This window comes from Triturus cristatus, chromosome 11, assembly GCF_964204655.1.
Source record: "Triturus cristatus chromosome 11, aTriCri1.1, whole genome shotgun sequence".
NCBI lineage: Eukaryota > Metazoa > Chordata > Amphibia > Caudata > Salamandridae > Triturus > Triturus cristatus.
Window position 1 is genome coordinate 547141618 of NC_140594.1, and position 25423 is coordinate 547167040.

The following is a 25423-nucleotide window of genomic DNA, read 5'->3' on the forward strand; positions in this document are numbered from 1 at the left end:
TTGCAAACTACTGTGAGTCAAGGGAGTATTCTGAAAATACTACTTATATTCCCCTCGGTAGTCGGCTTTGCTACTGTGGCGTGGTTTCTTTTACATTCTCTTCAAAGACTCTGGTCTGCATCCAGTGACAGTCGGCACCTATGCTAAAATACATCCATCCATTCAAAGTAAACGTCTAACATTCTTCTTAATCTCTCAACAAACCTTAGTTTGTTTCACCAACAACCAACCATGCGTCCTTCCTTGCTTGCCTTGGCTTTGGGTGCGACCCAAACACCGCTGATGATTCTTGCAATCCTATCCACCCATACGGTGTGGGCACCCATGCAGGCATCTTTTCTTTGACTTTCCACCCATCCTTCAACAACCCATGCATCTGATTCCTATCAGCCACCTATGCATACTTCCAACGTATCCTTCTCTGCCAGTCATATTACATCTCGCCAGTCCTTCCTCCTTCAGTTCCACCCTTCTTTCCTTTTTGTTCAACACATCCATCAAGGTCATCTGATCTGATCTGACTTTTAGTCTTCTCCATAAACTCACAGCTAAGTTGCAGTCAGATGGAAGAAGCCATTGGTTAGTCAACTCACGCTGCTAATGCTATTGCTGCTTATGCCATTGCTAATTAAAGGGTGTCTCCTCTCCAACCATTGTCTAATGTTCACTGCAACTTCATACTTACTAAGTCTCAACAGTACAGTGAGTGAGTGTACACTAGTACACCCTTCCCGCTAGTGTAATGTCAATAAGTAAGGAACATAATTTACCACCGCCCACCGCTGCTGCAGGCTCACCCCATGTAGCTCCTGCAGGTTCCGCAGCTGCATCTCCGGCTCCCTCCGGAATGGCCGCATCGCCGCTGGCCCCGGCACTGGTGGTGGTCGGTAGTACGCCTAGAAAAAACAGTACACATTTTTAGATGCCATATACACCTCCACTATTCATTCTTTTTCACTAGAAAGATTGAAAAAAAGTTCATACATACATATACAACATACATCACCAGTCCAAATCGGGTACTAGAGTAGAGTAGACTAGTAGTGTTATGGTCCCCAGGGTCATTCTAGTCTACTCTACTCTTTGCAAAGTTAGCCTGAGCAATGCACCATTTTAGCATTGTGTCTTTTGCGCACGGACGTTACCTCGCAGCTTGTTGTGGATGCCTTTGAGCCCACATATGCTCATACAGCTACTGTCTGAGCATTGCGTAAAAGAGGTCGAAAAACAAGCCACTTTGTTAAGGAGTTCTGGTCAGTCCGTATTGCTTATCCATAACATAACATGCTACACTTTTTGGCATGAATGAGAAATGCTTGCATTATACCATCTAACGCACACAATTTTTCCCTTCTACGAACGAACCAGAGCTTTGCAAGGCTTATGATGCATGTAACCAGTACTTCTATGTTCTAAGGTGAGGGGTACCCCAGAAATCGCACAGAGATCATTTGTCTGACTCTTCGGTGGACTTATAACAATGTTTATTGTTTTAATCTTATGCATTTTGCTTTTGTAGCTGGCTCGTATAGTATAATGATTTGAATTTTAGAACAACGTACAGAGCTTGTCGGTTGAAAATAAACCTTTTGAACTTCAACTTGCACAAAGGCTCTGTGGTATTTGGTGTAGTGGACTTACACGAGTGAGTAAGCAAAAGGGTGTTATTATGTTCTGGGTTGTGTCTAATCATTGGGTATCTTTGGGGGGGTTTGGGGACCTAATGAGCGAGTATAGCTAGTCAGTCACAGGATTGTGGTGGGTTAACTTCTGACTGAGGTGTGAGGAAGGTCCAACCTCCCATCACCAACATCCTATTTTCTTGTGCACGGTTCTGTATGTGGCTGTGCAGAATCCCCACAACAGTAGTAATATATCCTATCAAAAATAGTCAAATATCTGGTTGGGCATTTTGTTGGTGGGAATTGTCAAAAAGCCTCAAGAAAGATTTAGAAGCCCAGAAGAGGACAACCCAAAGGACTGGACTCCATTGCTTGAGCTATTGGTGAATCTGAGTTTATTTAAAACCTTTTAAATAAAGAGTGGCCAACTTGGCAAGCTTAGCTACAGGCAGACTAATAGTAGTAGTACAGAGTGTCATAGGCTCATAGCACAGGCAGTTGGAGTGAGGGAGAACGACGACAAGAATTTAGAAACAGTCTAGATCGAAGAAGATTTGGAAAAAAATAGAATTAGGATACAGAAATAATAGTTCGGGAAAAATAAGGTGCAGTAAAAGTTAGGGAAATATAAATATTAATATAACCACTGGAGGACTTACTGGGGCCAGTAGCAGAGGCCTCGGTAGAGGAGGACTGGTCCTGGCCCTGGGAGGCTTGATGTTCTTGAAGTTGTCACTGTCCCGCCACCACCTTTGACCCCGTTGTCTTGCCCCTGGGTGCTGATCATGTAAGATATAACAAAGAAAGAGACAAACATTAATGATTGGTGTATTATGAAACAAATAAAATATTTAGAAAAACGCTCAAAAAACATTTTAAGAAACAATTGCAATAAAACTGACCTATGTCATCTGATCGACAAGTAGTATTATTGTGGGACTCATAGACCGTATACTTATTATTTATGAACACTAATGCATTATTCCATTCTGATTCCAGAATACTAACTAAACTAAGCCTATTTACCACCTGACCTAGCCCACATATTGCGGACGGGCCAATTGTTCAATAAGTCTGCATTTACATTTTAGCCCTCAAAAATGCATAAGTGTAGGACACATGCATAAATTTGTGCATACACCAAATTGTTGGTTGGTTGTGTCTGATGTTATCATGCTAGTGATACTGCTAAGCCTTACCACTCACTAAACAAACTACAAAAGGTTCTACTAAGGACTGGGGTAAGCACTAAGCAGCTCTCAGTGACAGAGAGGATGCGTCATGCAAACCTCTAAAGAATTACCAACTAATACTAACTAAACCTATCAATCCATCCACCACTATCTCTTCTTAGTGACAGGAGGTCAAAGGAAGGACTAGAGTCTCTCTAGCAATAGCATTACCTAACTTAAGTTCTCTAAGTAAACTCTTACATAATCAATCAGCCCAAGCGAGCGCAAAGTTGCAATCAAGTAAGAGCAGCGCCGCGCACCTGTGTCCTACAATCACAAAAGATTTTGAAACGTAACTTACCTGCAATGTAAGCAGCAGTATTCTTGCTATTCGGAAAAAAATTATACACAATACTTAAACTACTAGTATATTAGTTACTCACCAAGCCCCACGATCTCGACACCTAGCAGGTCCAGCAGGTCCTGCTCCCGGTCTAAGATGTCGGACCCCCAGTGGGACAGCTGGTGATGGGTACGCTGGACCCCTGATTCATGGAACACAGCCCAGCGCACCGTCTCCCACCGGTGATGACGCTCCTGGGTGTGGTACCCGGAGCAAGGCCTGCACCTGCTGCCAAGGTCAAGGGGAGGTGGCACTTAGCAAAAAAAACAAGGGCGGACACCTCCACCTCTCCAAAAAGCTCACGGGCTTGCACCCCTGGACGGCGCAATCTGCCGCAAGGCAGGCGGCTCTTGGGCGCAGATGCCTTGCCCTTGGAGTGGCCGTTGGCATGGTTCTGGGGGTGAGCGGGAGGCACAAAAGAAAATAAGGGAAAAATAAAGTTAGGGGAAGGAGTAAAAGAAGGTAATATAAAACAGTAGAAAAGTGAGAAAAAACCCAGTAAAAGTAGAAATAAAATGCAAAATATAGACTTAGGGACAGAGAGGGATAGATAATAAATGAAAAAGATCAGAAAAACAGTGTAAAAAGCTAAGGATGGCAAAGATTGAGGGAGGATAGAAAAGCAGGACCCAGAACAATAGCATAGAGTGAAAAACAAGATGGCCGTGTCCGTCGCGACCGCATGGGTACGTTTGTGCGATATTTCCCCGCGAGCACGCACAAAACGTCACAAATATGTTAATCGCGTTCCCTAACATGATTGCGAACATGCTATACGCGACCAGGAACAGGAAATAAGGCATCGCGAACGGGCGGGACAAGGCGACCGCATGGGTAAGTTTGCGAGATACTATACCCCGAGCACACAAACAGACTCCCGAACATGCAATACGCGTTCGCGAGCAAGAATAACGCATCGCGAACGGATGGGACAAGCAACTACGTGCGCTCATGTAGCTACGTGTAGCTCGCGAAGCACATGTGCAACTTCGCGTAGCTACGTGTAGCGCGACTACGCATACTACGCCCAGGGTTAGTAACATATACAAACAAACTCTGTTTTTTTAGACCACACTGTGTTACATTTTGTAATCTCTTCTTTAAACGTAACTGTAATAAAAATATTCTGCTCTGCAAAGCCTCATCTTAACAACACTTAATTTTCCCTAGAATCCTACTTAGAACCAAAGAAATGACACCACACATGAACAGAAACCTTTTCTACATCTGCCACAGTACCATGAAAAAATGATCTATTCATTTCTGCTAAACATAAAGTTGGAGTTTTCATATAGTGCAGCCTCCTACCTAAAGTTTTCATTGTTGAGTGGTGTAGAGCTAATATCTTGAAATGATGAAAGGTGCATCGGCACACTTTATTTGATAAACAAGCTAGTAAGTGTCCCTGCAAATTTGCATGCTTTCTAATCCTGCAAGAATCCAATCCTTGTAAAGTAGTTATTTTCTGTTTTAAACTTCGCCTTGGAAAAATATGTAGGAGTGTCCTAAAATATCAATGGATTGTTGTTGAACACTACAAACACTTACTACAATTTCATTTCTATACAGGTGCCTGACTTTGCCTTCCTTTTGTATTTAAAGGTACCATCACCTCTTTCACTATAAAAGTGCTATTCTTCGTTATATAACATTATCCTCTCTAATCAATAGCATGAGCTAATCTATTATCCAGGACATAGCATTCTTTATTAAAGAAAGACTCGGTACTGGAAGTGTGTATGCATTCTCTAATGAAAACTGTACAAAACGTACTTCTATCCACTAATCTGTTTTCTGGTTTTGTGTCCTCAAGTGCAACACCATTTTGTCAACAGTCTTCATTCTGTTTAGAAACAAAATATAAACCTTCACCTTCAAAACGAAGGCCTTCTTAACTACTCACTCAACTTGTTCTTTCTGTTTCACTGCATGTCTCCTTCTTCTATACTTCTTAATATTTCTCAGTAGATTTATAACTACTCTAGTACGAAACAATCCTAGCTCCCTAAACTGCTTCTGTCTTGTGGCTTAGGTGTATACATCTTTGTTACATTTATTCCTGTTCTTGCTATAAAAAGTGTGTCCATTGTTACTCTTTCTCATAGCTTTTATTTTATTTTCATTATTTCATAATCTTTGAAAATGTTCACATATATTTAAAAACATGAGTTTGTCCTCTTACCAATAGCTCTTTTATTCGTTCACCACTTTTTCTTCATTTTGCCCCTTTCTCAGTCCCAGTTCTACATACATAGTGTAATTGCTTCTGTTCCTTTTCTATTCGATCTTTTGTAGGCAATCTGTCTGTCAGATATTGTTCCGCAAAGCAAAAAAAAATGATATTAGAAATTTTTTCTAGCCAATGTACCAGCTACTTTACTACTGGCTTACACATAATACAAAAATAGTTTTTATGGTATGTTGCGGCTTTAAATCTACAAATCAACCTACCAACATATCTACTTACTTACTTACTTCAAAGTACCATTGATTCAAGGTACAAATCCCACATCAAAACACAAAACTCAATATATTACTTACCTTTTAATATTATAGCATCCTCTTCTATAAAGCAGCTGCACCATATCTCGGTTCACACTTATACACAGTATAACCACTTTATGCCTTTTGTAGTACATTTTAAAATAAACATCGACCAAAGTGTAAAAGTATATACAGTATCTCAATACTCTCAATCTTAAAACACAACATAAGAGCTATTTATGTGCCTCTCTACCACTATCTCACTGGTAGATTTAGTGTTTCAGTACTTCTCTGCCTAGATGTGTCAAATTAATATTTTGAGAAACACTGCATATATAAATCTGCACATCAATCTTTATCAGAACATATTGCCCCCTAATTCTTCAGAGTACATGCAAACAGTGTGTGACAAGTTACATATATTTTTCACCAGATGGTTCTAAAAGAGTACATATTCCTCACTACAGCTTTTAAATACATGTGTTTGTGGTTGACTACAACAATACTCCCTGGATGATTGGACGAATGCATAGATAGTGTGTACATAATTCCCTCAGAACATAAGTAGTGTCTGCATGATTCCCTGCATATGTATGACTACATCGGTGGCCCTATATCTGCATAGTAAGTGCCTGTGTATTCACATAACTATATTGCTACTATCTGGGTGATTGGATGAACGCATGGGTGTTGCCTGTGTAGTTCAAAGAGTACATAATTAGAGCCTGCTTAATTGGAAGAGTGTATGTGTACTGCCTGGGTGATTGAATAAGTATAGATATCACACTTGATATATAATTGCATACATGGCTCTCTATGAGCATGCATTGCTCTGTTACTCAGCATGCACATGCACATTTCTAAAACTGAAAACAACACTTTCAACCTTTTGGAAGCACAACAAAAAATCTTCCTATTGGCATACCTACATTATTTCACAAATATTTATAGTGTCTTGTGTCTTTAAAACATATATTTAGAATTTCTCAGAGAAAAGGTACATGCCAAGTGAAGCATGCACAAAAACTCTCAAAATACATTCTTCACTATTACCATCCCAAATTTTAAACAGAGCATGTTGAAGGAAATGCAGCACCCTCACTATATACATGACTTTTTCAACAGCCTTGAAGAACATAGATCACCATGTAAACATATATGTGATTTCATAAAAGATATACACCTACAGACCATCTTTTCAAAAATGTATAGTTCCCTGCATCTTTAAGTAAACTCAACAGTCTCATTGTTCATATAACTATCTGCAACCAGAAAAAACATATCACACCATCTAAACATATGCAAACCGTTCATATAATTTAAAAGCCACAATGACAAACACTTCCTACTACATACCTAACAAGTATTAATACTTTATAATTTATATACAGGCACAGTACATTTTCTTATGTTTTATTGATGACTACAATACTCCTGTCTAATAATGTGACTAAGACTACCACAACTCCAGGAATGCAAATAATATAGATGTATCTATTCTGCACATAATGCTTAGACATTCAAAGCATTGCCATTCTTAAACTCATACCCTCTGCCAGATACAGTTCATCTGATATATTTATTTTTACATCACTGTGATACTCTTTTTAATCAAACTCCCATATACATGTTCATTTCTAATGTACATTTTTTATAATTAAAAAGCTATATAAATACCAGTGAATTGAGCTCGTAGATTATATTGTTCTTTTAGCTCTTTCTAAATTTGAGACTGGTACAACACTCTCGTATAAAGCAACTCTAAAATGGCAACCTCTTCAACTTTCCACTCTATCATCATGAGAAAGGCAGCACATGAAATCATGTCTTTTACTTTAGACTACTGCATCTCCACTTGTGAATGGTTAGCATCTGTTAACACTTTCCCTCTTTTTCAAAACGAAGTTCCTGTTGGCTCATTTTCACGATTTTTTCACAATCATCACGGAATAATCGCAAAAAAAATGGGAGATTAAACCTTAGGCCGGCTTCATTTATTTTTATTAAATACTGAAAAACCGTTCATTACACAGTCCTGAGTTGGAAATGAAAGCTTGCCATTACTTAAATTCTGTCATCACTCCTCAACTTTAAAACAATGTTTTATCTCTTTACACCCTTCCCCCAATACCCCAAATACACTCTTGGCTGAGTGTACCTAGCAGCCCACTGGAACATGTAGGTCACAAGTTCACAGCACATTCTAGAAGGGACATGCTACTTTCAAACAAAATACAGCAGGTGTGCTTTACTTCACAGATTCAAAAGCATATGCATGTTTGTATTACATTTCTTTCTTAAAACAACAACAGCCAATAATAAGACTTCTTGCTAAGCATCCAACACACTGCCTAATTTTATTCACTTTCATGCTGACAGCATCCAATGAAATATATCTTTAAAAAAAAGAAATATAAACATGTCCATTTTAACTACTTGTCCTTTGGAAAGTGACCTTGGTCAGCTCCACCCTCTCCTAACTACTATTGCTCCTTCACTTCAAAATGCTTAGAGAATGGATTGCAGGCCACAGCTATATCTATTGCGCTAAAGAGGCTGCCAAAAAGAGAGGTATTGACAGGGACTTGGGTTTGCCAAATATGGAGATTACCTACCAGAGAGGGTTAAAGTTTCAACAGTTGCACGCTGTGGTTAAAACCATTGTCGATTGCCAAGCTCCTCACCTTATGATTGTGATCTGTGGTGGCAATGACCTGGGCACATTGACTGGGGTAGGGCTGTAAATTCTAATGAAAAAACCTTTGTAGGGCTATGTTGCTTTTCCCTCACATTGTCTTGGTGTACTGTAATATATGCCAAAGACAAAAATGGAAGTGGACAAAACAATTCTGTCCACAGATTGACAAAGCCAGGAAACATATTAATAAAACGGTTTATACATTCTTTAGAGACCATGGCATTGGTTGTCTCTATAACAACAATCTGTGTTTTCACAAACATGGAATTTATAGAAATGATGGAGTGCACTTTACAGATGAAGACTTCAGGGTGCTTCTAAGTAACCTGAAACTCTGCATTCGGTCCTATGTGTAGCAGCCATTTACACAAACAAGCAACACAACGGCTTTTGTCAGAGTGACCCTAGTACCCGAAAATGTGAGAATTTTTTTCTAAAGAGTTTTTGTTTGTTTTTGGAAATTCTTTGCGACAACATCCAGATCGTCGACAATACGTAGCGTAAACAGAAAACAAATGCAGACATTCTATGGCCACCAACACATCAAAAATACATTCTGAACATTGCACTACACATATTACTAGATACATACTTATTTCAAAGCATATTTTGACTCATATTTTTGTACTAAGTTTCTTTAAGACCTATGTTCTGTTTTCACTGTGATTCAGGATGTCACGATAGGGTCGTTGACCCCGACGATCGCGCCCTTTCCATAAAGTAAAAAACACCACATATCCACACAAATTACAGTATTTTACACACTAGGGGTTTCTTAGAGTTATGTTTTTCTAGAGAGTTTCTATAAAAACCATCTCTAAAACCGATTTTCCATTTTCACGGTGAGGCCGCAGATCGTGATGACTCTAGGAAAACCATTTTTTGACTTGCCTATAACTTTGGTGTCGTTTGACCAGTCTTGATGAAATCTTCAAAAAAAAGTGTCAAAGTACGTTCTGTGTGTCATGGAAAGGTTGGGGGTGATCCGTGCAGAGGGGACCGAGACATAGGGGCATGAAAAAAGGGTGCATTTGTAATGTTAATTCCGATAGGAAAGCACTGTCTAACCTACAGCCCGAACCACTGGACAGAATTCATCCAAATTTGGCAGAAAGGAAGGTGTTGTTACACAGATTGTGCTTTTGTTATTTGGTGCAAATCTGTCCAGTATATTTTCAGAAATTAAGCCAAAAATTATAAATACATCTCTGGTCACAGATATTTTGCGGTGGTTTCGCGATTAATTGTGGATGTGCACACCATCAGGAATGCTTTGATTGGCTGGACACAACCTGAACAGAAAGTTGCTGCTGCCATTTTATCGTCTTGGGCTGAAAATGTGTGTGATACTCTGGCCCCTTGTTTGAGAAATGGGTATGCTAGTGACACAAGTTTATTGTCCAAAATTGATTTTTTATATTGTGCATGACATTTGCGACAACACCGCAACCGCAAACACGACACAATCATTGCAAATTTTGGTGGACATATAAAAATAACCATGTATATATTTGTACACTCTCGCTGGTCACTCTCACTGTCTTATGTATCTGCTCACATACCCACTCAGATACTCATGCACCCACTCACGTACCCATGCAGGTACTTATGCACCCACTTACAGACTCACTAAGAGAGTGACACACCCATATACAGACCCACTCAGAGACTCATGCACCTACTTAGAGACTCAGTCATAGACTCACGCATGCAGTCTTTTACCCACTTAGATACTTTTCCACCCAATCGCAGACCCACCTGGGCACTCATTCACCCACTGACAGACCCACTCAGAGACTCATGCACCCACTTACAGACCCACTCACACACTGATGTATGTACTCACAGACCCACTGAGACAATCATACACCCACTCACAGATCCATTGAAACACTCATACACCTACTCACACACCCATACAGTTACTCGCATACTAAGTCACAGACCATCTCAGAGACTTATGTACTCAGTCAGTCACTCATATACTCAGAAACTCACACACCCACTCACAAACTCACTCAGTTATCCATGCACCCACTCACTCACCCAGTCAAAGCTTGTGCATCCACTCACAGACCCAGCCAGACTCTTTCCCACCCAGTCACTGACACACAGCCACTCATAGACCCACTCAGAAACGTATGCACCCAGTCAGTTACAAACTCAGAGACTCATCTACCCGCTCACAGTCAAACTCAGATTCCCATGCACTCACTGACAGAACCACTCAGACATTCATGCTGCCAGTCATAGACCCACTGAGAGACTCATGCACTCACTCACAGATCCACTCAGATACTCATGCACCCACTCACTCACCCACTCAGACATCCACTGAGACATTCCACACACAGATCACAGAACCATTGTGATATGGATGCAAACATACATAGATGTACTGAGGCAGTCACACATTTCATTACAGAAGTATTGATAGACTGATGCACAGTCTCACAGATCCTCTCAAATACTTATATAGTGAATGAGAGACTTAGTGATACAGTGATGCACGCAGTCATAGATTACACTGAAAACATTATGCACTGTGTTATAGAGATATTAAGGGAAATGTACATGCTATTATATAGTCATTTAGATAGAAATGTGTTTAGTGTGTTGATTATAATCCATTTTGCGGTTATATATTTTGAATGTGGTAGTGACTATTCAATATCTGCATTTGTTTTGTCCTTTCATGACAAATTTGTGGTGATCATGGATGCCGATATCAATGCGAATCCAGACGTCACACTGAAAACCGAAAGTTGGTTTAAATGTAGGCCTGGGCGGTAAATTCCGCTCTGCTTGCAGAATTTGTGGAATTTTGGCAGTTCTTCTGAGAACGTGGAATTGCCGAAAATTGGTCGGTAAATATTACCGATTCGGAATAATTCGGTAATTACCGAATCGGTATTTACCGATTCGGTAATGAGGCATACCTTCCCATTGATGGGAAGGTATGCCTCATTACCGAATCGGTAAATACCGATTCGGTAATGGGGGGAACACATGCAAGGGTGGCAGGGTGTCACATTGACACCCTGTTGCACCCCTGAAAACGGCCATGTGTGCACATGTGGCACACATACATGCCCGAAGGGCATGTATGTCTGCCACATTGCACACTTGTAGGCGCTATAAAATGCATTTCACCATCCATACTTTATTTACCACCAACTATTAGTTGTTGGTAAATACCGACTCCAAACATCACCCACACACTCCCCCTACATCTCATTTCTGTATTCGGAATTTACCGAATCGGTAATTTTACCGATTCGGTAAATTCCGAATACAGAAATTGTCCCCCTACATACCAAAAGCCAAAATACCGGTCGGTAACGGTATAATTACCGAAAATCGGCCGTTACCGCCCAGTATTTGGCTTCCTACATGAGGCCCCCATTGTCTAAAATACTGTAAAATATGTTTATATATGTGATTTGCACCCCCTAAAAAAGGTGCCATCATCACGGTAACCGGAGTCATCACAATTCTCGATGTAATTGCGAAAATGGGAAGCGTGATTTAAACAGTTTCTTAAAAAAATTACTAGAAAAATATGTGTACAAATATGTTTTTAAAGAAGTGATGTGGTTAGTTATGTGTATATTGTAATAGAATGAAGTTAAAATATTTTTATGTGGTGGTGGTTGTTGAATGTTTGCTTTTGTTTTGATATTTTGCGACGTGATCACTGTCATCGCAAAATGTTGGCCTCTTGGGTGAATTTGACAAGCGCATTTGTGTTGAGAGTGTGTATAAGACAGCTACAGATAACACTGTGTTCAGTTTCAGTTTGCTTAGAAACACCCTGGTCCCTTTGTCTGTAAAGTGAACTCCATCACTTCTATACATTTCATGCATGTCAAAACGCAGATTGTTGTTATAGGTAGAGCCCATATTATGGTGTCTGAAGAAAGCAGAAACAATTTAATTAATATTTTTCCCGGCTTTGTAAATCTGTGGACAGAATTTATTTGACCACTTCCATTTCTGAATTTGACATATATTAGAGTACACTAAGACAGCGTTAGGGAAAGCGAGATCAGTACTGCAAAGGTATCCTTCATAAGAATTTTCAGCCCTATCTCAGTCAATGAGCCTAGGTCTTTGCCACCACAGTGCACAATCATGAGGTGAGGAGCTTGGAAATCCACAATGGTTTTGACCAAAAGCAGTAGCTTATGAAACTTTAACCCTCGCTGGTGAAATCAGATTTGGCAAACCCAAGTCCCTGTCAATACCTCTGTTGTTTGCAGGCTCTTTAGCCCAATAGACATAGCTGCGGCCCACAATCCACACTCCAACCTCAATATCATAGTTGGTACTATGAAAAAGACAGTGAAAATACGTGTGCTGATGGCTTGAAAAATACTTGCAATTTCATTGGATGAAGAGAATATGCAGGTGAAAAAAAGTAGGTTGTATTTGGAAATGGTTAGTAAATAGATATTTCATTGGCTCTGGTATATAAAAAGAAATGTAATACAGAGTTGGATATGCTTTACAGTATGTGCAGTAAACCCCACCTGCTGCAGTACATTTTGTAACTAGTATTGCCCTTCTGGAATGTGTTGTTAACTACTTGGTGCTAGTGGGTTTCTTTGGAGAATCTGCAGACGGTGTATTGGGGGAAGGGTGTTAAAAAAACAGGTTTTCAGTTTAAAAAATTGGAGAGGTTTAGGTTCATTTTTTTATAAGGTAGGTAATATTCCCTAATGAGGATGTTCCAAGAAAGTGTAGTATAGTGATAGAAAAAAAACAGTATTGAGGGAAGTAGGTTTTCCAACTCTCGTTTTATTTTGTGGATTCATCACAATTGTTGTGATTACATCACGAATGTTGATACAAAGGCATGCATTTTGGGCTACCTCCAAACTAAAGTGAAAGGGTTAATAGACAGTGACCATTCAGAAATGCAGTTAGAAGACTGAAATATGAAAACAATGTTTTTATTTGTTCACTTTTGATTTATCAGGCAATGCAAAGTTCAGATGTTTGCCATTCATGAATGCTTTGCATGAGAGTGGTGTACCATTCTTGTACTAAGTTATTACAAACCCTGTAAATATTGTATCTGCCTAATATAAGAAAAACAAACGATTTTACCAACAAACTTAATATTCTGGTATGTTGATTTCATTTGTTTTATATCAAAACATTATTATTAAGTTATATAATTATGTCATTTTGTAATAAAAAGATTTTGAAATGTATATAATTTCTTTTTTTTGAAGGATGATATACAAATCAAATAGTAGTTTTTTAATATATCTATTATTAGGTAAGTAAGACATAGTTTATCTCAAGTGTAGATCAAATGTCGGTCATGTTAGTTTAGAATGTGTTTCCATTGAGGTCAATCTTGCATTTGTATTGCTTTACTGCATTCTGGAAGTGGTAGGAGAAAAAACTGCACACTAATGGTTAAAACTATATGTTATCTTGTAGTATATCATGTTAAAGTTGTATATGTGTATATATGATGTGCTGCTTATAACTAATGTTTTGATTTGAATTCTGGGAGTGGTAATCTTAATTGTTCCATTATAAAAGATGAATATAACAGTCAGTTTTGAAAGTGGAATTTATGCGCTGTATATGAATTATAAATCTGAATTGATCTGTGCATGGAGGTTTATTAGTAGGGCTGGCTTATCACTTATAACTGCTACGCAAGGTTTACATTTTTCCTAAACCATATATAACTGAAGAGTGAGGTAGGCTGTAGCTAGACCATAGTGCAAGAAGCTATTTGTTTAAAAAATGAAAGATGCACTTTGATGTTTTAGTGAGATATATTCACTCAAAGAAACTTATGTGCCCAATTACACACAATTGATGGACGTAATGCAGAATAAATCAAACCATTCACCCCCAGTCAAGAGATCTGGGCTAAATCCATCATTCTTTTGCTCACCGTGCCACCCCAGTTTAGACCTGGCCGTATGCAAATCAGTCTTGACCCTGTGCCTCATGGGAACAGTCCAGCCCGTTCTGCCAAGCCAGGTCCTCCCTGGACCGGAAACAAGCATCCTAGGACCGGTTTCGGGGTTTCACCCCTCTTCAGCCAGGATAGCTTGATTCCAGTGGCACACTGAGGCCAGGACCCACGTCTGGGCATACCTGGCGCACTTAGGGCGAGAAAGCAAAAGACACACAATTGATGGATGGAATGCAGAATAAATCAAACCATTTACCCCCGTTTGCACATCCAGACTACACACAGACTTAAAGCTGTGATACCTAAGTACAAAAGCAGACAGGCACTGAAACACCTAGTGAGGTAGTTAGAGAAGCATCCAAAGATTCACTCCCAGAGACAGGCATAACTGATATGTATCTTGTGGTAATGAAGGCAGTTTCTTATACAAATAAATAACCCAATTCTATCTAGTACATGCAGGAGGCAAACTATGCAGGCTTTTACGGACACATTCAGACAATGACATATTACTTAAAGAGAAACAGTGTTTTAGTAAAAGATTTACATACATATGGAATCATAGCCCCAGAGAGGAACTGAAAACCTTATTCAGATATCTTCTAAACAACTGACACTTTCAAGTTTACCATGTAGACAAGTAGCGCTTGCATTATATCTCACGCAGCAGCGGCCGGTGCAGGTAAGAGCAATGGAGCGGTGGGGTTGGGGGATGTCAACAGATTATGGAATAAGGAAAATCAAATAAATCCTATGCCATCGTCTGTCGACATCCCCCTCTGCCCCATAACGCCCCAGCATGCTTACCTGCACCAGCCGCTGCTGGTTTCAAAAACCTGGTACACTTGAGCTTGGGCAGTTAGTTTTACTGGTTGAGGTGTCTTACTACTAAAAGGTGCTGTAGTTGGTGTAAACTGTTGTTGTATCAGATATAGTTTAACAATAAGGTAGGCTCTAGCTAGGTCATAGAGAAGGGAGCTATTCGCTTAAAAAGTAAAAGAGGCACTTGGAAGTTTCAGTGAGCTATAGGCACTGATAGAAACCTATGTGCGCAATTATACATTCAACCAACACCTATATTTAAATTCAAGATACCTAAGTAGAAAGGCAGACAAACACTGAAACACCTAGTGAGGTAGTTAGAGAAGCATGCAAAGACTCACTCACACAGACAGGTACAACCGATATGTATTTTAAGGTAATGAAGGCAGTTTCTCACACACTTAGATAACCCAATATTCCCTTGTACACCCAGGAGGCGATCTATGCAGGCCTGTACAGACACATTTAGACAATGACATATCACATAAAGAGAGACAGTGATTTAGTAAAAGATTTATATACATCTGTAATCACAGCCCCAGATAGGAACTGAAAACCTCATTCAGATATCTGCTAAACAAAAGACACTTTCAAGTTTACTATGCAGAGAAATAGCCCTTGCATTGTGTCTCACACCTGGTGTACTTGAGCATGGATATATAGTTTTTCTGGTAGAGCTATCTTATCACTTAAAAGTGCTATAAAAGACTACGACTGTTTGTTTACCACATTTAAGTGAACACTGAGGTAGGCTGTAGCGAGGCCATAGAGCAGGGAGCTACTCGCTTAAAAATGAAAAGATGCACTTGGTTGTTTCAGTGAGTAATAGGAACTCATAGAAACCTATGTGCCCAATTATGCATCCAACCTACACCTAGACTTAAATCTGACATGGCTAAGTAGAAAAGCAGAAAGACACTGAAACACCTAGCGAGGTAGTTAGAGAAGCATGGAAAGATTCACTCATACAGACGGGCACAACTGATATGTATTTAGGGGTAAGAAAGACAGTTTCTCACACACTTAAAAATCCCAATATTCACAAGTAAACTAAGGAGGCAATCTATGAAGGCCCTTACAGACACATTTATACAGTCACATATCACTTAAAGAGAGCCAGTGATTTACTAAAAGATTTACATACATATGGAATCACAGCCCCAGATAGGAATTGAAAACCTCATTTAGATAGCAGCTAAACAAGTGACACTTTCAAGTTTACAATGCAAACAAGTAGCACTTGCATTATGTCTCATGCCTGGTATACTAGAGCGTAGGCAGGTAGTTTTACTGGTAGAACTGTTTTATCACTTAGAAGTGGTGCACAAGGTGAATACTGTGCTTGTACCACATTCAGATGAAAACTAAGGTAGCTGGGCCACAGTGCAGGAGCTGTTTACTTAAGAAGTAAAAGATGCACTTGGATGTTTCAGTGAACAATATGCACTCATAAAAACCTATGTGCCCAATTATACATGCTACATACGCCCAGACTTAAATCTGACAACCTAAGTAGAAAAGGAAACAGAGATTGAAAGACCCAGTGAGGCAGTTAAAGAAGCATGTAAAGATTTACTCACACACACAGGCACAACTGATATGTATGTTGTGCTAATAAAGGCAGTTCACACACTTAAATAACCCAATATTTTACAGGCACATTTAGAGGACTGTAAATATCACAAAGACAGACAACCATTTATGAACAAAGTTACATACTCATAGAGTATCAGTTCCTGATAGGGACTCACACAGTTATTCACATATAAGTGAAAAAACTGACACATTCAAGTCTAACTTGTAATGCCCTTGTCAAGATTTAAGCTACTCTTCTACAACATATGACTCTCCCCTGAGGTAGGTTATAGTTATTGAAAAGTGTATGCTCATTTAGGTTAATGTCTGTGTAAGTAGGTATATGGGTGAGTGAGAAGGTGTGTGAGTAACCCTATGAGTGAATAAGTGTTAGTAGCTGTATGACCATTCTCTCACTCACATAAACATATAAACTGAGCAGTAACGTACGGCTTTCCGTAGTTAATAGGATGGATGCTTTGTGCTTAAAAGTGAATGCATGTAGTCTGAATATTGCCCAAGCTATATATCCTCCTGTGAACTAAATGTTTAAATAGTTAAAATATGTAATGTGACATTATATAATTAAGTGATGAATGTATTTTTCTATTTTTGTTTTCAGACATCAATATTTAGTTATCTACACAGAATTACCATGCCAACAAAAAGTTAAAGAAGAAAGAAGTAGCAGCAACTAGAGCGTCTCCTTAGAACTAAGAATGAAAAAGGGGAAGAATGCAGAAAATGTGGTGAAAGAGAAAAATCATGCTGGTAAGAGGACCAAGAGATTTCTTGAAATTGTTCATGCACAACTGGAAAAAGTACCAAAAAAGTAAAGAAAAAGACAATTATCACTCTGAGTACTAAAGCAAAAAAGGTCTCTGATTTAAAGATTAATAATTCATTGAAAAAAGGAATAGCTTTAAGCAGAAGGGAGAGGCAGTTCAGAAAATCAGAAGATGTTTTGCACTAGAGTAATTTGCAACTTGTTACCATCTATAAAGAAGTATCAAAGAAAAGCACAAGCAATCAAACTAAAGGAATATGTTGAAGGAGTTGTTGTTAGCTCTGAAGATTAAACTATTTGTCTTGGTTTTAAACAGAATGAAGACACTGGAAAAAAAAATTGTTGTCCATGAGGAGACAGAGTCAAAAGAAAGGATTTGTTGATAGAAGTAACTTTTGCAAAGATTTATTGGTGAATGGATTCATACTTCAAGTACTGAGCCTTTCTTTAATGAAGAAGTCTATTTCCAAGACAATATTTGCATGCATGCATGCAGTTGATGAATCTGGGCGATGTTATGAGATGAGAAATTGTATTCTTGTTCTAAAGGAAGTAATGGTACCTAGAAATGTTGAGTGAGAGATTTCTGGAGAGATGCAAGGAAGGCATAGACAAGACCCTGTGTACAAATGGAATTGTGGTAGTATTTGTAGTAGTCGTCAACAATCAATTGATACATTGAGAAATTTCCTCCGTATGTTTGCTTCCTGAAGTTTCAAAAAGAAAATAGGTACTTGGCAAGGATTATATCTATACCAAAGGGGATGATGAACGGAGCGTTTGAGCTAATCAAACACTCACCCCCAGTCAACTGATCTGGGTTTAATCCATCACCATTCTTTAACTCACTCCACCACCCCAGTTCAGACATGGCCATATGCAAATCAGTCTGACCCTGTGCCTCATGGGAACAGTCCAGCCCGAACTGCCAAGCCATGTCTTAGTAAATGTTAGCAAAGTAGTTAAAAATGCAACTTTATATATGGCACAAAATTACATCGATTATAAAAATATAGAAATTCTTCAAGATATCATACATCTGGAGGACATCACATCATCATCAACAGGTGAGATAAAAAAGTAGATCGAATCAGAGTCGAAGAAATGTTTGAACATTACAGCATCCGTCCCCTAAATTTAATAGAGATTGTTGATGCTACTATTGATCTATATCAACTAAAAGAAGCAAAAGGAACTCCTTGAGTATATGGGAAAAAGGTTTAGAAGCTTGCCGTTTCCCACATCTCTTTCCTACTGGAGTAGGTGGTTGGTATGATAATCAGTCTGTACAAATACCTGAGGCCGAGTACAGATCTACCAGACTTTATTCAGAGGATCCTAGATTAAGTCAATGTATCCCTTATATGTTTATCTATTATTTGCAAGTGATTTGTCATCATTGTCTTACGCTGTAAAACACATTTTGAAAACAGGTGTAAACCTGCACAATCTATCTCCAATTTTTTTAGAAAAGCCACAGAAAAGTTGAACAACTGGAACACAACTTGATTAATCTCATGGCATGTCAATGTGGGACCAATTAATATTTGTTTCATCATCACAATTAACTAGAATGCATGTTGAGAAATTTTGGAGCACCTACATGGTCTCTGGTTTTGTGTTGAGAATGCATGGGATGACCTCCTTCAATTCTTGTGAGAGTCACATTCAAATATAGAAGACATTGATCTAAAAATTCCAGGAGAATTCTGCTCATTGCACATATTTTAACTACAGATTTCAAGCCATGATGGCTTTTATCTGCAACAAGAGCAATCCACCTTTCGGTAAAGTGACTGATACTTTTAGGCGCAAAGAATACCAAGCCAGAGGTGCTTAACAGATTCACATGCTACTATGGGTAAAAGATACTCCAAAGTTTTGAACAGATACTGATGAGTCTGTGTTGTCTTTCATAGAGCAGTATGTTACTTGCATCATCCCAAATGAGAGTGTTGATAAAATATTAAGACAGCATGTTCTAAGATTTCCAACCCATAGGTGTGGAAAATACTGTCATAGAAAATATAGATCTAAAGGAAAATTTTACACAAAAGGTCTTTTTCGATTTCCACAACCTGTGATCTCAGAAGGAAGAGTTAAAAGATTTTTGTCTGCAATCAGACACACTCTTGCATGGAAATTACCAATGAACACATAAAACCACAGACGAACAGAAGCCTCAAAATATATCACTGACTACAATCCTGTCATTTTGGAGATGTGGAATGCAAACATGGATCTACAGTTGAAGATAACTCAATGGTTGTTGCTCCATACGTCACCTCCTATGTAACACAGTCAGAATAATACTGAGGTGAAGGAGATGTGGGAGAAGATTTCAGCAGAAAACAATCTCACAAAGAGATTGTACAGGTTTAGTTTGAAAATGATTTCTCACAGAGCGATTGGCTCATATGAATGAGCAGACCGCTTATGCTCAGCTAGATTGTTTTCTAAATCTTCTATGGGTGAGTTTAGGGCTTGCTAATACTCGTAACAGGGTACCAAATTATTTTCCTGAAATCCAATATCTTACAGACTTTTAGCCACACAGTACAGATAGTCTGAAGATGAACATGCTAGATACGTACTGTGCAAGAAAGAGTTCTTATTTAGAAGGGATGTGTCTGTATGAAATACTTCAACATTATACACACAGAAATAATGTCAGTGAAAATATCGAAGGAAAATTTGCTGTCAATGGATGTGAAGGATGTTTGGTCAGACACAATAAAGGAAGTTTAATCAACCACTGAGAGCTAAGTTGCCAAACTCCAGGCAAAAGAGAGTTTTTCTATTTAGTCTTGTTACAGTGGTTCAAGCCATGCTGAACAGAAAGCAAGCTACTTTGACCGTTATGAAGACTCATTCAGCCCTGTGAAACACTGCATTGAGTGCTCTGTGTTTCCAGTGCATCTTCAAATTTTGAGAGATGAGATTGAGCAAGAAGAAACAATTGCTGCTGAGATAGCAAGAGAGAGTGCTCAGAGCTGTCAAAGTTCAGCACCTGAAAGTCAAGATCATTTTGGACAGCCAAGCATTGAAAATGAAGCTGCAATAGCAATGAATTAGGTGGAGAATGCAATGCAGCAAGCAAGACAGGAAACTCTGGTTTTAGAACAACTAATACAGCAATTGAATACAGATCAGAAAGAAATTTTGAAGATGTAAAAGGTAGGCCTGGGCAAAAATTTCGTTCCGTTCGCGGAAATTGCGATAATTTGACATTTTTGCGTTCCGCGGAGAGCGCGAAAATGTCAAAAATTCCGGTTTCCGCAGCTTGGCGATAATTTGTTTCTTGCTCGCGCTGTAAAATGATACATTCTCGCGCGCGCGCGATCGCCTTACCTGAATCCCTGCGTTCGCCGACAAGTTTTCTTGATCCGGTCGCGTTCTCCATGAGATGTTGTATTGTTTTTAGCCATTTGCGCTGTCTCGCGACAGTTCGCGCCCGCAGTGACGTCATGCGTCGCGCGATCACGTCTTTCTTCTCGCGATCATGCACCGCGAGAACAACTCAAAACAAGATGGCCGCGCCCGCAAGCAGCCACATGGGTAAGTTGGCGACCCGCAACCATGCAGAAAATCGCGCGAACATGCCGGAAAAAAACTTCCGCATCTTCGCGATATTTCTGCTTGTTTGCGATAATTTTAAACATTCTCGCGATAATTTGCGAAGGTTAATTCCGCAAATTCCGCCCACCCCTAGTAAAAGGTAAATTAGAACATGGATTTCTGCATGAGAAAAAAGTGTGCTTGTACTACACATAAACCAGTTCTATTGTACTTAAGTGGTCAAGCTAGAACTGGAAAAAGCTCATTGATTAAAGTACTGACAAGTTTTACAAGAGATTCAGATTTGTAATGTGCAGTTACATCACCAACAGTGTTAGCTGCACATAATATTGAAGGAGGTACCCTTCATTGATTATTAATGCTGCCTGTTGAACAAGATAACTGTCATGTTTTTCCATGCCTACCCTAAAACCTTACAAACGTGCATGCCGTGTTAGAGGTCTGCATTATGCACGCTTCTTCACAGCATGAAAATTCCCAGAGTAAAACCCACCCCTGTCCCGTGCATCCTGCACACCATAGTTGAATATGTGTATATGTTTCGTGCATTATTAAACTTATGGAAATGTGTAGGGCATTATTAGACCTTTGTTTCTTGAGGTTCTGCGTTGACCATGTACGTCACTTTTTATGTGTAACTATTTGTCCAGAAGTATGTTAACCGATTTTTTAAGCAGAATCAAGTTGCGGTGAGATCAGACTGAGAAGCAACAAACGTGACGAGTATTGCACATCGAAGCAGATTTTCAGGTAAGCCCTTAAGCGCATGTCACGTAAACGTGCGAAAGACATCAGCAGTCTTCTTGGGTGAGGCAAGACTATATATTGTCACACCCATCTTCCAGAAAACGCTTTGCCTTCCGCCGTGTAGATGAGAAGACATCTCCGCTTACCTGCTCCTTGCCGAAGGGACTCCATTCTTCACTAAAGACCCATTTTCTTCACCGCTGCAGTTCTTTTGAGTAACAGCATTCCTGGAGCTGCAAAGAAAAAGAAAACCATGAGCTAAGTGAAAGTTTTCTAAGTTTAATTCAGGCGCCCTACACAAGAAAGCAGGAAGCAAGCGCACAATACTTAGCTAGATGTTCTTAGGACAGTTTTTAGTGAACTTTACCTGAAACGATAAAGATACAGTAGGAAAAACTATTTCCTCCCCAACTGGCCTTTTTCATTCGGGGCACCGCAACTAGTCTGCCTTTGGAAGAGCTCAATGCTCTCCCAGGCACATACCAATCGAAGCACCTACTCAAAAACTCTGGGCCACTGCCATTAAATGCTTTGAAAACAGTGCACAGAGCCGTACATTGAGCTCTTCTTGATACAGGCAGCCAGTGCAGTTGCAGGAGTCCCTCTCATACAGATGCAAACCTTGGAATTCCTGTTAGCAGTCTCGCCCCCGCATTTTGTACTAACTGTAATCTGGACAGATGGTTTTTTTTCAGATTCAGGTACAAACTGTTACAGCAGTCCAAGCGTGACAAAATGAGGGCTGAGACTGCTAACCTGAAACCATCAATTTTTCTCAGTATCCTAAGGATATGGAAGCAGGTCAAAACCACTCTGCTAACCTGATCCCCAAAGTCAAGTTTCTGGTCCATGATCACACCCAAATTCTTAGCCTTGAAAGTGGGGACTGGTGGCTTCCCCATTGCTTCAGGCCACATATCAGGAGTCCAGATGTTATGATTGTTCCCAAATATCATGACCTTGGTCTTCCCTACATTCAATTTAAGGCAATTCGAGGCCATCCAACCAGCAATGTCTTTCAGGCAGTCATGGCACCTTGTGGCCATATACACTTGAGACCCTCGGTGTATGGATAACACTATTTGTGTGTCATCAGCATAGGATGTGAGTTTCAAGCCAAAGGATCTTATCAAAGCCCCCAACGGGATGACATATATATTGAAAAGTGTGGGGCTCAGGGAAGACCCCTTCGGTACCCCGCAAGGGAGGGCAAAAGGTTTGTATTATCAAGCCCCTGATCTACTGTTTGGATTCTGTCATCCAAAAAAGATTTCAGGAAGCTCCAGGCCGTGCCTTCCACCCCCGCCCTTGACAATTGATCCATCAGCACCCCATGATGGACCGTGTCGAAGGCTGCCAACAGGTCCAACAAAATCAGGACGGCCATGCCTACCAGATCAACCACAGCTCTAACCTCCTCAGTGGCCTTAATCAAGGCCAGTTCCGTGCTGTGTGCTGCACAAAACTCGAACTGCGTAGGGTCGAGTGCCTTGGTTCTCTGAAAGAAAGAATGTAGTTGCCTATTTATGGCCTTCTCCAGTAATTAAGCCAGAAGCGGGAGTCGGGTTCTGGGTCTGTAGCTATTAGGGTCATTTCTTTCCAGACTGTTTTTTTTTATTAAGGGCAGGATAGAGGCAGATTTCCACCTCCTAGGATAGATACCTGAGTCAATGCTGGTGTTGAACACTGGGGTAAGTGTGGTTGCAATGACCTCGGGACAGTTTTTAAGTACCGCCACAGGGCAGGGATCACTAGGAGATCCTGAACGAGCAGCCCACAGTAGGCTTACGACCTCATTCATTTGTAGCAGACTAAAACCCTCTAATCTATCCGGTGCCGACCTTACCCTAGAGTCGCGGCTGATTGCTGCTTCCCCTAACTCACCTTGGGAATTAGAGAGGGAGGAGAAAATCCCTTCCACCTTGTTCCGAAAGGAGGAGGCTAAAGATTCGCACAAAGCCGGACTGCTGTGTATAATGGGTTTAGTAGGGATCGTAAGCTTCGTGATAGTACTAAACAATTCTCTGGAGGAACAGTTAGCCTTCTTTATCTGATCAGCAAAGTAGACTTTTTTGGACTCTACTAATATTTTCTTGTAGATAGTGAGGCTTTCTTTGTACTTTTCTTTATTATTGGAATTGTTACAATTGAGAAATAAGAAATAGAAATGAAAAACCTTTGAAATTCACTGAAAAAATGGTTACAAGGACATTATTGCTAGGAATTAGCATTTAATAAAATCTTCAAAATTAACTGAAAAAAACAAAGGTTACAGAGACGTTATAGTTAGGCTGACATTTCACTCATACAAAAACCAAGGAAATTCAGTAGTTATAGGTAGCTGAGCTAACTATAGCTTGCACCCCTGCAATGCACTGCTTATGACCTCACATATTACATTACTCATGACATGGTCAGTGACATCACTGACGACATCACTGATGACATCTTAAATGACATCAATGATGACATCTTAAATGACATCACTGATTACATCAGCCACAGAATCTCTGACGCACCCACTCACACCCCAATATAACCTTTTGTACACCCACTCCAACTTCCACACTAACATTCTGAAAACCATTGACACACCCATACCAGTACTTACACACCCACTCACTCATTCATGGATCTACACACACATTCACTCAGTTATAGATATACAGTCACTCATTCACCAACTCACTCACTAATACAGCCACTGATATATACACTCATACACCCACTCTCACATTGTCAGTTACTCATAAAGCCACTCACACACCTACTTACTCACCTATAGCATAAATCACACAGCCATTTACTTACCTATAGTTATAGAAACACCCACTCACTTATTCATACAGATACTAAAACATACCCATTCACCTATGTAGCGTCGTACACACACACACTCTCACTGACCCATACAGCCTCTATCACAATCCCTCACTCACATATGCAGCAGGCCTAGGCGTAGTGGGCATAGTGGGGCTATGTGGAACAGCACGTAGTGTGCCCAAATCTACGCACACTCGCGCGCTCCGCGTAGCCCCACTACGTGCCGCCCGCCTCCCGCCCGCCCTCCTTTTAAAATCATATAAAGTATGATAAAAAATTAAATAGAATGACTTACCTGCACCGCGGCATCTCCGGGGCTCTCTCTTCCTCATTCACAACTTCTTTTCACAAATGCGCATGCGCGGACGCTCGCGCATGCGCATTTCTCCAGTAGGTAGTTATAGTTAGGACCTAGTTACCATAGGTAAATCGCAACATTCTATTCCCAATCACTTTGGTGCCGATTGACGAATCTTCGGGAAATTTTCAAAACTCGTGGGGCGCTCCGGTCCGCTCCAATCTTGAAAGTTTCGGGGTGATTTGGAAAGCGGGAGCTGAGAAAAAAGGGGGGTTCCAAAACGTGTTTTCCCCATGCAATTTTCCTTAGGAAACTTTAGTCGCAGCTACAGCCCGAACTTCTAAACAGAATTACACCAAATTTGGCAAAAAGGTAGTCCTTGGTTCGTGCCTTTTAGTTAAATGGTGTAAATCCATTCAGTAGTTTTTAAAATATTAATGGAAAAACAAATATATATATCTAGGTG